Raw genomic sequence first — 15393 nt, 5'->3', positions numbered from 1 at the left:
CTGGACTTTGTTGTTACTAGATCATTCTGCACCTGCCCTGGTTCCCAAAAGAGTATTGCTACTTTTTGACAGATGGAAACAAATTAAGTAATATGCATAGCTCTCTAGTAATACAGGAACCCATAAAAAATCTTGTAAAGAAAAAGAAGATATCATAACTTAAAACATAGCCCTCTGAGTGGATACATGGTCCCGTGTAACGGTTAGGTCGTGCCATGCAGCCTTCTCCATCCTGCTACTCCAGAGATATCTTGGTCCTTATCAACAAGCAAGTTATGGTTCAGTTGTCCTGCAGCATGGGATGAGACAGTGAGAAATTTATCAGTTAGAAGTCCTGATTTTTTTCCTTTAGGAAGGAGATAAAAACACAGGGAATTTCACAATAAAATTTCACAATAAAATAATTAGCTGCAGTTGGCATCTCAAGCGAAGAACTGTGGAAACCAAAGAAGCAGGTATTCTTTTGTTTGCTTGATCTTGGATCCTGGATTTAATAAGTCCTAATTGGCAAAAGTTTTGGTATCCTTAGACTACAATCAATCTATCTATCAAAATATAGTTTAATAATATACCAAAGAAAGGAGAACGAGGATTCTGCAATCATCACCAGTTAGAAAATAATAGTTTTTGGTTGGATATTAGAAAAAATAATTTTCCTTGCAATAAAAGCTGTTTATTGGTACAGTCAGAACCAATGACTAAAAAATGATGGGCTTCCTTCTCTGGAGATGTTCAGGTCAAGGCTGGTCATCTCCTGGTCAGGATTGGATTCTGGGACTGGGCAAGAAGTTAGATTCTCTGGGCCTTCTAATTCTGTTGCCATTGTGGCCTTGTTTTCATATCCTTTCACTTTCCAGAATCTAAAACAAGGGAAAATAATACTTCAGCAATGAAATGTTTCAAGAATATATTATTTCATTATTTCATATATTATTTTATTATTTGATACATTGCATTAATTTCTGCATGGTAGAAGAGTGGGCTGTTATTTTGAAAAAAAGATATGCAGATAAATAAATAGTCTGTCTACTTCTACAATATATGTATGTATGTATGTATGTATGCATGCATGTATGTATATAACATTTGCTATTTCTGCATTAATGGCTACAGTGGTGAATTAATGTTAATAGTGCTGAGCACAATAAACCCTAGGAATCAACTCAAGTCCTTTGTAATTCACAGATTTTTTTCCCCAGTTGCTCTCAGTGAAAACTAAAATCATCCTCAAGTAGATTTTATTAAGATTTTTAAGATTTTCTGACACTTAATCCTGGCATTATACCACTGGATATTCTTCAACATTTGTGCTGCAACAGCAGAAAGCAACATAAGCTGAATATCAGAATAACAGAGTTGGAAGGGATCTTGGAGGTCTTCCAGTCCAACCCCCTGCTCAGGCAGGAAACCCTATACCATTTCAGACAAATGGTTGCCCAGTCTCTTCTTAACAACTCCCAGTATTGGAGCATCCACAACTTCTGCAGGCAGGTTTTCCACTGATGAATTGTTCTAAGTGTTAGGAAATTTAATTCTCCTTAATTCTAGGTTGAGTCTCTCCTTGACTAGTTTCAATCCATTGCTTCTTGTTCTGGCATCAGGTGCTCTTCTTTAGAGTAACCCCTTAGATATTGGAACACTGCTATCATGTCACCCCTAGTCCTTCCAATGGTTGAATTCCCTTTAAACTCAAGGAGAACCTCAAAGATCTCTGGTCAAGTATAAACTTATCTATGATATGGAGAGCAAAAAGTCCTCCTAATCTGCTTCAAATCAAGACCCTATCAAGTTGAGTCATGGTTAATCAAATATTATGCTTTTCTGCAGCTGAAATATTCAAGAGCTCTTGCCTTGTCCAGGTATTTTGTCACATGTACAGGAATATAAAGGGACTGAATGACTGACTAGTCTCTTGTTTTGTTTTGGAAAAGGTGTTGCCAGGGATAATGCTGGGGCGTACACAAGGGTGTGTTGATGCTGGGCCTTTCTGGATGAGTCTGTCCTCAGGCTGAATACAGCTCCTTAATGCCCTTAACTACCTAGATGGTCTAGATAAGGCTCAGCTGGAAATTTACTGAGTTGCTAGAGATTTTTTTCAGTTCACTATGACTTCCAATTTTTCATGCTGTCTCTTGCTTCCAAAGTATCAGTACTGTAGAAAAGAAAAGCACTTTCCCTGTATATAGAAGGTTGTATTTCTAAGAAACTGAAGTTCTGTGCCATTAATCAATGAAGAAGGTATGTTGTATACATAGCTTTTTTTCTAAATGAGAAAGTCTTTGCCTCTGTAGTGTGCTGTACTAGTTAAGGTGTTAGATTAGTCTTTGTATGAACCATGGTGGCAAAGTGGTTAGAATGTAGTATTGCAGGTTAACTCTGCCCACAGCCAATTTGATCCTGATTGACTCAAGGTTGACTCAGCCTTCCACCTTCTGAGGTCAGTAAAATGATGACCCAGATCATTGGGGGCAATATGCTGGTATTTGTAAACCACTCAAAAATGCTGAAAGTCTAAGTGCTATTGCTATTAGGGCCAAGGAGAGTCAATTCAAACCTCCTTTAGCTAAGAAAACTCACTGGGTGACTTATGCACTTTTAGCCCAAACTACCTCACAGGGTTGTTATGGGTATAAAATGAAGACGGGCCCTCATGTAAGCTGCTTTTAGCTCTTGGAGGAAAGTGGGATATCAATCAATCAATCAAACCATCAAGTAAATTAAATAAAATCAACAGTCCAAAAAAGTCATATTTCTGTGCCATCAAACCAGAAGGACAAATCAGCTTAAAGTTGGTCTTCCTCTAAAGCAATTCATGCTATAATGGCTAGAATCAGGCATCCCATAAAGCAGAAACATCCATGCTCCTTATATTGGTCTAGACCAGGGGTAGGCAACCTCGGCTCTTTTATGACTCATGGACTTCAACTCCCAGAATTCCTGAGTCAGCAGAGCCGAGGTTGCCTACCCCTGGTCTAGACCAATATAAATGTACATCTATACAGGTCTACATCAAGGAGTCTCCATGAGAGTGGGCACCTTGAACAAAGTCTGTGTGCATCCACTTTTTCTGCAACTTCTAAGGTGTGATGAGCAGATGTGGCAACATTGGGGAAACAGAACCTATCCTACTCCTTCCTCATACATTCAGGGACTACAGCTTACAGGATGAGTTGTCTGCAGATTCGTGTATATCTTTATCATAAAATCAGATCAGCTTTTCTGCTATTGATCTATGAGATTGGCATCCTCATTCTTCAGAGCTGTATGCAGCTATTTAGAATATCATATTAGTTATGTAGAATCTATCTCAACAAGAATGTTTGCCTTTAATAAAAGTTGAAAGGTCACTTTAATAACATCTCAACTGTTTTCAGGCTAAAATCATGCTATAAGCAGATTCAGAGATATGGCTTTCTTTATCACCTTGTAGGGAATAAGGGCAGCATACAAATTTAATAATAAATAAATAAAATAATCATTATCATCATGGCATCAATTCTGGAAATGAAGCTCAACACTCCAAATTTTCATGCTAATCCTAGTTAGACCCAGGCAAGATCTGGGGCACCCACAGCCCGAGACCTTGTAGATATTTGGGGTCTACAGCTTCCAGAATTCCCAGTTAGCCTGGCCAAATTTGGGCCTCAAATGGAGGAAGGCTATCTTAGATGTTCAGTTCATGCTGTTGCTTCTTCCCTAAAGTTCTGTTAATTGCTAAACTGCCCAAGATTTCTTCTAATGATATTTCTCAACTGCATTTAAGAATGATAAAAAAAATAGAGGAAACCACTCTATAGGACTGTCACACCTTTTTATTTTCTCTTTAGTTGTGGCATGCTATCTGATCTTGGGATTGTTTTGCCTGATTTAGCTGCTCAATTCTTCAGGGCAGGGAACGTGTCTTGTCTAGTTTTCAAAGCACCTCCATTTTGATGATATTTTATTAGTGTTTTGTTTTTAATTATAACAATTATACTGTGAGACTCCTTTAGGGCTTAATTCATGAACTAAGCCCTGCATCCTTAGGATAAAAACATATGGACACCAATCAAACCCTGAAGCTTTGTTTGATGTTAAATGGTGACAAATTTGAATTAGCAAATAAAATTTCCATAGATGGTTCCTGTTTGGAACAAAAAACAGTATAACCTATGTGGGCGATTCTAGAAGCGTTTGCCTTAACTGTAACTTGGTCAACTTCTTTCTATAAGCACAGTTCCTGACTGTAACTCTCATTCAGCCCAAATTAGAATTAAATAGCCTTTGAACTGAGTTAATTCAAGATTATAATTAGAATTTATTAAACTGTTATGGTGCCTGACTCTCAATGACCTTGGGTGGCTCATAACAGTCAAACAAAGAAATTAGAGTAAAATCAATAAAACATAAAGATAAAAGATGGGAAGTGCAATGAAGTGATGAGGGGATTCACTCTCACTTACCAAAAGCCTGGATGAAGAACCAGGTCTTCATGGCTCTTCGAAACAACAACAGAGTGGGGGCCATCCAGATCTTAAGGGAATCTGGCAAGGAATGGGTTGCACCTCACAAAAACTGGGAAGACTGTTTTCGGAAAATTACTGGCTCAACTTATCAGGAGGGCTTTAAACTAAAATTGAGGGGGGAGGGTGACCAATTTTTAGGATCTCCAGGACCCAATTCCAAGCAAAAACCCCTAGAAAACAAATCAAATAATGAGGTAAGGAGAGGTGGGAAGGAAGACAAACTCAAATGCCAAATAGGACACTTAGGAAGCATACCCGGTGTCAGACATAAAGATCTCAAATGCCTATATACAAATGCTCAAAGTTTGGGGAACAAACAGATTGAAGTTGAATTACTAATACATGAAGGGAGATATAACTGGAATTACTGATGGGATGAAACCCGTGACTGCAACATACTGATAGTAGGATACAAACTGTTCAAAAAACCCAGATCCCATAAAAGAGGAGGTGGAGTTGCACCATATAAATCTCATTCTAGAGGGCAGATGCTGCTACATAGAAAGCACACTTCCAGAATCCTGTGAGATGGTGTTGTTTAATCAAAGGAACCTGAAGCACACCAACCCTGCAAGATTAAATCTGCCAAGCAGATGTTATGAGAGACAGATGGTCCATCAAGTAACCAGGTCTTTAAATCACACCTGGAAGTCAACCAACAACTAATGCAGCCTGCAAAGCAGAGGTATGTGTCTTATTGCCCATACTGCCAATGGACCAACTAAAGCTTCTGGGTAATTTTCAACATTAGCCCCATGTAGAGAATATTGCAGTAGTCAGGCCATAAGGTGACTAAGGCATGAAGGGCCTCTTGAACTAGGAACAGGTGTAATTGGTGCACTGGATGGAGTGTGCAAACATGTTCCTAGCCACTACTGACACCTGCTCCTCAAGCAGAAGCTGTGAGACCGGAACAGCCCCAGGCTGCATATCAACGTTAAAGTGCTACACCATCCAAGGTCAAAGATGAAATATTCTCAGATCTGGGTGGCTCAGACAATCACAAACACTCAATTTTTTGTAAGATTGGGTCAGAGACCATTCCTCCCCCCTATCCATCCTATGCAGCCTCCAAGCACTGGGACTGAACCTCATCAGTCCACTTAGGTGACCTGGGCTAGAAAGATTTAATTGGGTATCATCTGCAAACTGATGGGATTGAACCTGAAACTGACAAATTACCTCATTCAGCAGTTTTATGTAGAGGCTGAAAAGGAGGGGAGAGAGCAGAACTCTGCAGCACCACACATAGGAAAGACCTAGGGAATGATCTTTGCCCCCCTTCACACTATCACTGGAACTGGCCCTGGAGAAAGGAAGAGAACCATTATAAAACCGTGTGTCCAAACCCCAACCCATACACCTGGCGCATACCACATCAAAAGCCACTGAAAAATCAAGGAGCTTAAGGATGAATCTACCAGTGCCATCCTGACTCCACAACGGGTCATCAACAAGAACAATCCAGGCTGTGTCAGTATAATTCCCAGAGTGAAAACTGACTGAAATAGGTCTAAATAATTTCTTTCCTACAGGTTCTCATCAATTGTAGACTGACTGCCCTCTCAACAACCTCACTCAAAAAGAGAAGGTTGGAGACTGGTCACTAGTTGTCAAAACCATTGGATCCAAGGGCAGCTTCTTGAGGACAGGGTGCACCACCATCTCTTACAAGGCAGGAGGTACTATTCCCTCCCTCAGAAAGGTTGATACCACAGCATGAACCCCCAGCCCCCACAGGTGATATCCTTAGATGCCTTTATGTTCCAGGAGGGCCCTGGATCCAGTACAGGTGGCCAAATTGATAGCACAGAGAGTCCTGTCCACTTCCTTAGGAGTCACCAGCTCAAACTCATCCCAGATCACATTCCAGACTGTGCTCCAGGCATTTTAGCCTGCTCTGTCCAGTCAGAGTCCAAATCAGAGCATCTTAAACTGTATTTCAAATTGTGGCCTAAACAAAATATTATGACCAGTACCCATCCCTTCTCTAGTTGTCTCATTGACATAAAAAACGTAATACAAACCCTTGTCAGGGGACAGCATCACTAAACATTTCAAGCTGTATAAACTAATTGTGATTTGTTCACCAAGTTTCTGGAGGAATGCATTTATGACAAGTAAACAGATTTGAAAATGATTTATAATTATAGTGCAGCATCCCATTAATGATTATTGCCCACATATGAATTGTTCTTTCTGGAGAGGACCATGAAATATAACAAGAATGCTTGTATATTTATTAATTTGTCAAATTAATATAGCCCATTTTTTTCCAAAGCCTGACATTCCAAAAAGTTTCCACCCAGAAAAATGGCATCTAATTTAGCATCTCATTTGATATATAAGAATGAGAAACTGTATATCCTAATTTTGTAAATAATCTTGTAAATAATCATATCTTTTGTATAATGGACTATTTATTCTGTATTTTATTTAAAAATCGGGATCCATAAGAAAAACAACAAAGACCTTGATTTTGTCCATCAAGAATTACTAGCTCCTGGAGAATAAAATAAGGAAGCATAAAAGTCACGACTATGAGAAGTTCTTGGACACAATGGCTAAACCCTCCAGGGGGCAGAGTGTGAAGGTAACACACCACAACCAGAAAACTCTCTCTGAGAGGAGACAAACCCATAGAAGCACTCAAAAAGGATCAGGAAGCCAATAGGGCTTAAAAGGTTACAGATTCTCCATCTAAAGAATGACCTAGAAGATGTGTTGAGAAAGAAAAGATGTATAATTTCTTCTCAAAGGCCATATCCAGTGGTGGGATTCAGCCAGTTAGCACCAGTTCGGCAGAATCGGTAGCTAATTTTTTGTTTCCAGGTCCAGAATGGATTTTTGGAAGCGACATCCACACAGAGAACCGGTTGTTCACATATTTGAATCTCACCACTGGCTATATCTGGAATGTGACAGAGAATTTATTAAGACTATTCCTATCTATCAACAGTTATTCTTTCTCAAAGATTAATGTAGTGATGGATGACCCAGTTGGAAGAGACCTTGACAAACTCTCCAGAGACAATGAGTTCTAGAGAAGGAACAGAAAGGAACTGGGAACATTAGTGTTTTTTTCATCAGTCCTTCTCACTGCGGAATAAGGTACAAGGCACAAGAAGATAGAATCTTAGAAACCAGCAAAGGCCTATTCCTGAAAATTGATGGGCAACATTTTAAGAAGACTGGGGAAGAAATGTTTGGAGGCTGCCTCTCCAGTTTCTTCAGGATGGTTTTAAATAGAACAAAAGGGGAAGATGTGAAAAACTCATCACTGAATACCCTGGTTGCAGCCAGGGACTAGGATAAGAAAAAGTGGGAAGAAACAAGAAGCAGGTGAAGATTCGGAGAAAAGAACATCAGGAAACCAATAGTGATACCACTCAAAACTTCAGATATTTCTTTGTCAATGTACAGAATATGGGAGAACTAAAGATCCAGTCTCATATGAGATAAAACTTCATATACAACCACATTAGGAACTGGAAAATGTGTTGTTAAGTGGTGCAGTCATTAAGTGAAGCATCACATGACCTCACCCACTTCTATGACTTTTTTTTGCTACAGTTGTTAAGCAAATCCCACATGGTCATTAAACAAGACATCATGTAACTGTGACTTACAATTTCCTGTTTGTTTCCCTACTGACTTTGCTTGACAGAAGCTGACTGGGAAAATTGCAAATGGTGATCATGTGACTGCAGAACTATTGCAGTTACAAGCCAGTTATCTGGATCGTGATCATGTGACCATGGGGACACCTCAATTGTTTTAAGTGCAAGTGTAAGTGTAAGCCACTTTTTTCAGTATTGTCATAACTTTGAACAACGGCTAAATGAATGATCGTTAAGTGAGGATATACTCATGTTTGACCCTCAGCACTGGAAGGCTAAAATATATTCAAAGGAACAGGCCCATAAGAAAGAGTGTGCATGTTGTACTGTAAATAAAGAAAAACTAGCATAGAAATTTAAGAAATTGGATTGTGATATTTTTTTGCAAAAGTGCCTGGGTAAGAGTAAAAAAAAAAAAGGAATAGAAGTGTTACCATTATGAGAAATAATTAGAGTTTGCTTGAGTTGGCAGCAGAGATTTCAAAGAGGCATACAATATGCTAGTGAGAATTAAGAGATCATTTATCATGGTTTCTTTTGCAATTCTAACTATTAAACTTAGAACTCCAGGAAGGATGCAAAATCCTATGAAACAAGATCATGACATCACAGTGGCAAACAATTCCTATAGGAACAAGTTTAAAAAGGCCATTTGGATACATGCAGAGCTCTCTGAAATGCCAGTCATAGATAGAGGCATACATAGGAAATGGAAGGAGAGACACATATCCAAAGAAAAAAATAAAGTATGGGAATTATATTGGCTAAAGCTTGCAAGAGATATTAAACAGCAACAGCAACAACAACCACAACAATGAAGGGAGGTTGTAATTTGTGTATATTAGAAACAAAAGGAAAGGCGAAAGAGATTGTGAGGAGAAAAGGGAAAATTAGTAATAGGTGATGATGGAAAGTCAGTATCCCTCAATTCTTATTTTGCATCTGACTTCTCTCAGAAGGAAAATGTGGTCCTAACTGATGATGATTTTGTCACTGTGGGAAGGAGAAGCTATCATCTTTGGCTACTTAAGTATAAGGCAAGAAGAGAACCTAATTATCTCCTCCTCCTCCCCCTCCTCCTGGAAAAAACAGTCTTTTGAAAAAGCACCTTTGAGACAACTAGTATGACCTGGATGACTGAGAATCTCCACTCTTGGTAATCTTTGAGAACTCTTGAAGGTCTGGGAAAGTCCCAGAGAGCAAACCTTACCTCTATTTTCGGAAAGGAAAAGAAGGACTTAGGAAAGTGCAAACTACAAGATGGGACTTCCTTGTTAGTGATGCTTAATGTTTGCTTTGTTGTTGAATTGCCATCTTGTGATTATTTTGTAATTATCTTTGTTTTTTTTGTATTCAGTTGTTTTGATAGTATTTATTATGGAGTCTCATATTATGAGTCATGTAAAGTCAAGCACTGTCTCCAAACTGCAATAGATGGTTGTGTGTGTGTGTGTGTGTGTGTGTGTGTGAAAGAGAGGAGGGGAGGGAGAGAGAGTAGATAGGCAGAGATAAGTTAAATGATGGATGGATGGATGGATGAATGGATGGATAGGATAGGATAAAAGAATAACAGTTGTCTTTAAAAATCTAACAGGTTGTCACATGGAAAGGGAAATGGCCATTTTCCTTGGTTTTTTTTTCTTTTGTTGTTTCTTTTTTGTCATGACTTCTTAATTTAATTTATAGCCTATGTCTTAGTTGGTCATCTCCCATCTAAATACTAATTAGTTTTAGTCCAGCATTGTTTAGATTTTGAGATCAGGCAAGGTCACTCAGATGGGCAGTCATTGATTCCTGAACAAAAACAGCTGTCTTTTAACTCCAGCCCAATTTCATGCAGCCTTTGGCCTAATTTTCAAAAACCCTCTGCAAATAATCAGTTTGGATCACTGCTGAGAATAGTCCTTCCTGGCCTGATGCAAAGAGAGAAAGCCAGAGCCAAAGGATACCAAAAAAGAGAAAAAGACATTGTTGGCTTAACTCCTACCCACATTTTCATTTATTTTTTGTAAGAAAGAAAGCTGACCACAATTAAGAGAGAAATTCATATAACAGAGAAACTCAAAATAAAGATTTCAAACAATTGCAAATAGTTAATTAATAAAATTAAATATGTTAATCTTTTCAATATTACAATGTGATGAACTTGGGGCTAAATAAATATGCTTAATCATTAAATATTTACATATATTAATAATGCATCTTATGTATGACAACTTCAGAAAATGCCCTGGATTTGCAGAAGACATTTATGCTATGAATACATGAAATGTTCAAAATGGCCACAATAAGGATAGGAAAACCACTAAAATCATAAAAGCAAAATATGTCTTTTGGACAATCACAAAATGCAAATTAAGTCCTACATAAAATACCATGTCCCTGAACCAGCTTCTGGACAGGGGAGATGAGCCAAGAAATAAGAGTCTCTGTACAAAGTGTCCATGGATTGAAAGCCTGGTTAAGTGGACGGGTCTTAGCTGGTAAAATATTACCAGGTTCAAATGATAGAACATGAGTATTTTTGTAGACATGTTGACACTTCATAACTATGTCATTTGCATGATGACCTCACATGCCCTCATTTGAATATCAGTGGGCTGCTATGCCTGAAATCCCCTAAAGTAGAGACTTCAATAGTTTAAGCACTGAAAAGCTCTCTTTCTTCTATTGAGAAGAGTTTATCCCTGCTAATCACTCCTCCAAAGTTGCTCACTTGTACCTGGAGGTTCCAAATAACTAGAGTTATTATTGTAGAGTTAACAAACTGGGCCCTGTGGATGTGTCTATTCACCTTTTAAAATGTAAGTTCTCCCAATAACAGGTTCTTGAGATGCTAACTCTTTTTTGGTGACACTCTATGGTCAAAGGTCTTTAGAGGATTCTGGGTGATTTGTCTAAGCAGAACAGAAGACAAAGCTGCTGAAGCTCCCCTATACACTGTCTCCATGCCTGCTATTCATCTGTGTTCCCTGTATACCACATTTCACTAACTTAGAGTTCTGATCAACTGCAGTGATTTGAGAAGAAGGGCTAGTATGTTAAGGAAGAACAGCTAGTAGAATGTATAGCTGTCACACTGAAATAATCTTTGGTCCTGATGGGCAAAGCATATGTGCCATTTCATGTCTGCAGCATATCCAGAACATCAAAACACATGTCCTGTTCTAAAAGGTTTAATTCTAGGGAACTTAGGATGATCCCTAGAACAGGTAAATCAGGATGATCTAGAAGAACCTCAGTACATTCCACAGTTCCTTAGGACCTTCCATTTGTAGAACAGCTACTTTTGCATGTATTTATATAGACATTCTAACAAATGAGTCAATTTATATTGCAGTAAGCATATTCACAATTTAGCTGTATTAAACAACTTAACCAGGTCAGTAACAGACCAAGCCGTTGCATTTGCACGATGTTCTAAATTTTGATTCACAAATGAAGGCAAATATACATGTCCCAGAATAATGTGGCAGGATGCAATCTGGGCCGGTCACAAGGACCAGAGGTTTTGATTGGTTTTAGTACTGTACTAGTGTCTCTATACTTTACTATGATGGATGTATCCAAGTCATGTGGCTAGTTTATTGTTCAGCATAATTATGCAAAGACTTAAAGGGGTTCTGTCCATAACCAGGCTAAGCATGTTGTGTGAATAGAAGTTTTGATTCTGTCACTGGCATCCATCCATCAAAAGAATGAACACCAAATGTGGAATAGGTGCCTGCTTCTTCTGCAACTTTGTTCGCTACCATTCCAGATTTGCCCTGGGGAGTTTCATGTATGGAAAGAAAGGGGCAAAGGTACTGGATGAAGAAACGGGGAACTTAAGTCCTGTTTTGCAACTGAAAATCTACTAGTATTATGAAGCTCTGGCTGCAGCCCGGATGTCACTCTATATTTTAAAATATATCTAATAATAGCTTTCACATTTGTTTTAAATATATTCCATCATTAGCTGTTTTGCAGTTCTTTCCAAGTGAGTGAAAAGATTACTGTCTCCCCAAAAGATTAATACCTCCCCTCCCCCATCTCCTCCCTCTCTCTTTTATCTATTATGGTATGGATGCTGGAGCCTTGACTGTTTCAGGAATTGCGCAATTGTGCCAGAAATACAAGAACAAGGGCTAGTTTTAACTCCACATTTAAAGCAGCACAGTTGCACACACAAGTGAGAAGAAATATACTCTTAGTTATTTTTAAGGGATCTGTTTTTCAGTAAATGTGGATTTTAGATGAACATGAAAATAAAATGTTTGAGCTACTTTGAAACCAGTCTAAAGATATTATATTTTCCTTTTAAAAATGGACATTCCCGTATTCCAACTTCTGCAGTCTTTGAACCGAATTGCAGCTACTAATCTTTCATATTAAAGTGATACTCATGATGGTTAAAATGTGCAGTGCAACCATTCGTTGCCTGTAAAAGCTAATTAAGGAACTTGCAAGCTAATTAAGGAACTTGCAGTGTCTTAATCTTTCTTTGTAATATCTACCCATTTGAAGACAAGGATGTGTTTATAAGGCTCCCATTGTAAGACAGTTGACAGGTTATCCAAGGAATTGTTTCTACAATTGTAAAGGCTCAAAGAAATTTACAAAAGCATAAACCAAGAATGAAATAGAACAGAAAGGCTCTAATAAACTACAAAGAATAAAATCATAATTGAAAAGAGCAACTGGCAAAGTTGACAAGACAGGAGTCATTCAAAATCAATTCTTCTTCTTCTTGTGCCATATCCGTTATCGGACGTTGGCGATCATGTTGGCGATCCTCTTTTTATCAGCAGCTGCAGGAAAAAAGTGCTGCTGAGTTTTGTCCAAACCATGGCTACAGCAAATAGGGCTTGCTTGCCATGGAGTTTAATCTTGCCTCCTTATAGAATGAAATGTGAAGCCGATTGTCATTAATTGGTCTTGCAATTGCAGGGGTAGGGGGAGAGAGAGAGAGAGAAGGGAGGCTGTTTAACAGTAAAATGGTTTATTGAACTTGCCCATAGGACTACTCTTTCATTAATATAGCGTGCTAAATTATTTGTATTTCTTGTTTTTTTTCTACTTTTCAAGAATTACAGGCAGAAAGAATTTTGAAGAATTATAGGCAGAAAAGCTACAGTATATTTATGCAATGCATCACAAATGATGCCATTTCAGCAGTAATAATAATAATAATAATGTTGGAAGGGACCTTGGAGGTCATCTAGTCCAACCCCCTGCTCAGGCAGGAAACCCTACACCATTTCGGACAAATGGCTGTCCAGTCTCTTCTTAAAAACTTCCAGTGTTGGAGCATTTACTGCTTCTGGAGGCAGGCTGTTCCACTGATTAATTGTTCTCACTGTCAGGAAGTTTCTCCTTAGTTCTAGGTTGCTTCTCTCCTTGATTAGTTTCCACCCAGTGCTTCTTGTCCTGCCTTCAGGTGCTTTGGAGAATAGCTTGACTCCCTCTTCTTTATGGCAGCCCCTGAGATATTGGAATTCTGCTCAATAGTGATGTGATAGATTGATGTCCTTTCTGATATTTAGCAATAACAAATGCAATGCTGTTATTTCCTGTATAATTTTACAAAAGTTTGGCCTTTATTTATTTGTTATCATCATCATTAGTTGATTTCCCTTTAAGTTGCTGGCAATGATTTGATATTATTTGATTAGATTTTGTTATTTCTTTTTTAGCATTACTGTTATTATGATATAGTTTGTATTTTTAAAATGTATTTATATTTATCATAGACATTTTAATTGTTACAAATGTTTCTATCAATTGTTTTCAAAGTGTCACAATTCTCTATTGATTGGTCAATATGAAAACAAAATGAATAAACAAATTAATGAATGGAAACATTTTCTTCCTCTGTTTCATTCATAGGATGTTTAAATATTGTATGTCTTTGAATTTCTCTGGGTGTTTTTGGTCCTACTTATTGTTAGAGGTAATTGATGGAGTTCTCTTGATGGTAGGTCGCTATATCTTTCCATTACTTTAACTCCTCCGTGGCTACCCTGATGCAAAAATTTGACCCAGCCAAGTGGAAGCATCTATGGAGATTCTTAGTCATCCAGGTCATGGTTGTCTCAAAAGTGTTTATTCAAAAGGCAACTGGACTTTCTTTTTCTATGAAAATATTTCACTTCTCATTCAAGCAGCTTCTTCAGAACTGATCAGAAGTGAAATATTTTTAAAGAAAAAACAAAGAAAGTTAAGAAAACCACCTTAGGGACAGTCAAGAGGGAGAAAATTACCTCCTAGTGTTTTCCACAGAGATTGAAAAAGAATGTTTAAAGCCAAGAAAATGTATGACACCGGAGAAAAGATTGAACAATGAAGGGGTGGACATTCATACAATAATCCTCTGGTAATGAAAAATATTCAAGAAAACTGAAATTACTTTCATCAAACAGAACGAGATGGTAGAAAAGTTCAGATGAAACACAACACAACCAATTACATATTTAGGATCGCTAAGGTGCACATAGTGATGCACATAATGTCTCTTTCACAAAAAAATCACTTTACTTTATTAAAAACAGTCCATTGTACAAAGATGATTTCCATCTGCAGGACTGTTCTGTAAAGATCAGATTTAAAAATAAGGAGCAATAAGAAGAGAATAGTGGGGGCTTAACAATTGTCCAACAATAGTGAACTATAGGACCGTTGACCAAGCAGGACAGAATCCCTTCTTCTCACCATTACATTGATATGCTTATGGTTTCTATTCACACACACACACACACACACACACACACACACACACACACACACAGGGGGGAGAGTGAGAGAGAACATATCTGTATGAATTATGGATTTATATAGTAGATTATATAAAATTTATTTATCGTTTCCCACAACAAAAGCAGAAAGCTTTGTGGCATCTTAATAATTAATGTATTTCTTATGTATAGAAGTGTCTGCCATAATCAGGTCATTAGATAACTCAACCTATTTTCCAAAGTACCAGAAGGCAAAACAAGAAACAATGAATGGAAACTAAACAAGCAGAGAAGTGATCTAGAATTAAGGAGAAATTTTCGGACAGTACAATTAACAACTTGCCTTCAAAAATTGTGCATGCTTCCTCAATGGAAGCTTTTAAGAAGAGACTGGAGAGCCCCTTGTCTGAAATGGTTTAGGGTCCCCTGCTTAAACAGGGGGTTAAACTAGAAGACCTCCAAGGTCTCTTCCAACTTTGTTATTCTATTACTCTGTTATAATTTCCCAGGAGACATAGGATTGCAGTTCTCTCTCTGCCAAGAACTGGCTTTTAG

The sequence above is a fragment of the Crotalus tigris genome, unplaced genomic scaffold (genome assembly GCF_016545835.1).
Source record: "Crotalus tigris isolate CLP2741 ecotype Arizona unplaced genomic scaffold, ASM1654583v1 scf7180000017947.1575755, whole genome shotgun sequence".
NCBI classification, from domain to species: Eukaryota; Metazoa; Chordata; class Lepidosauria; order Squamata; family Viperidae; genus Crotalus; species Crotalus tigris.
This window is presented reverse-complemented; position numbering follows the sequence as displayed.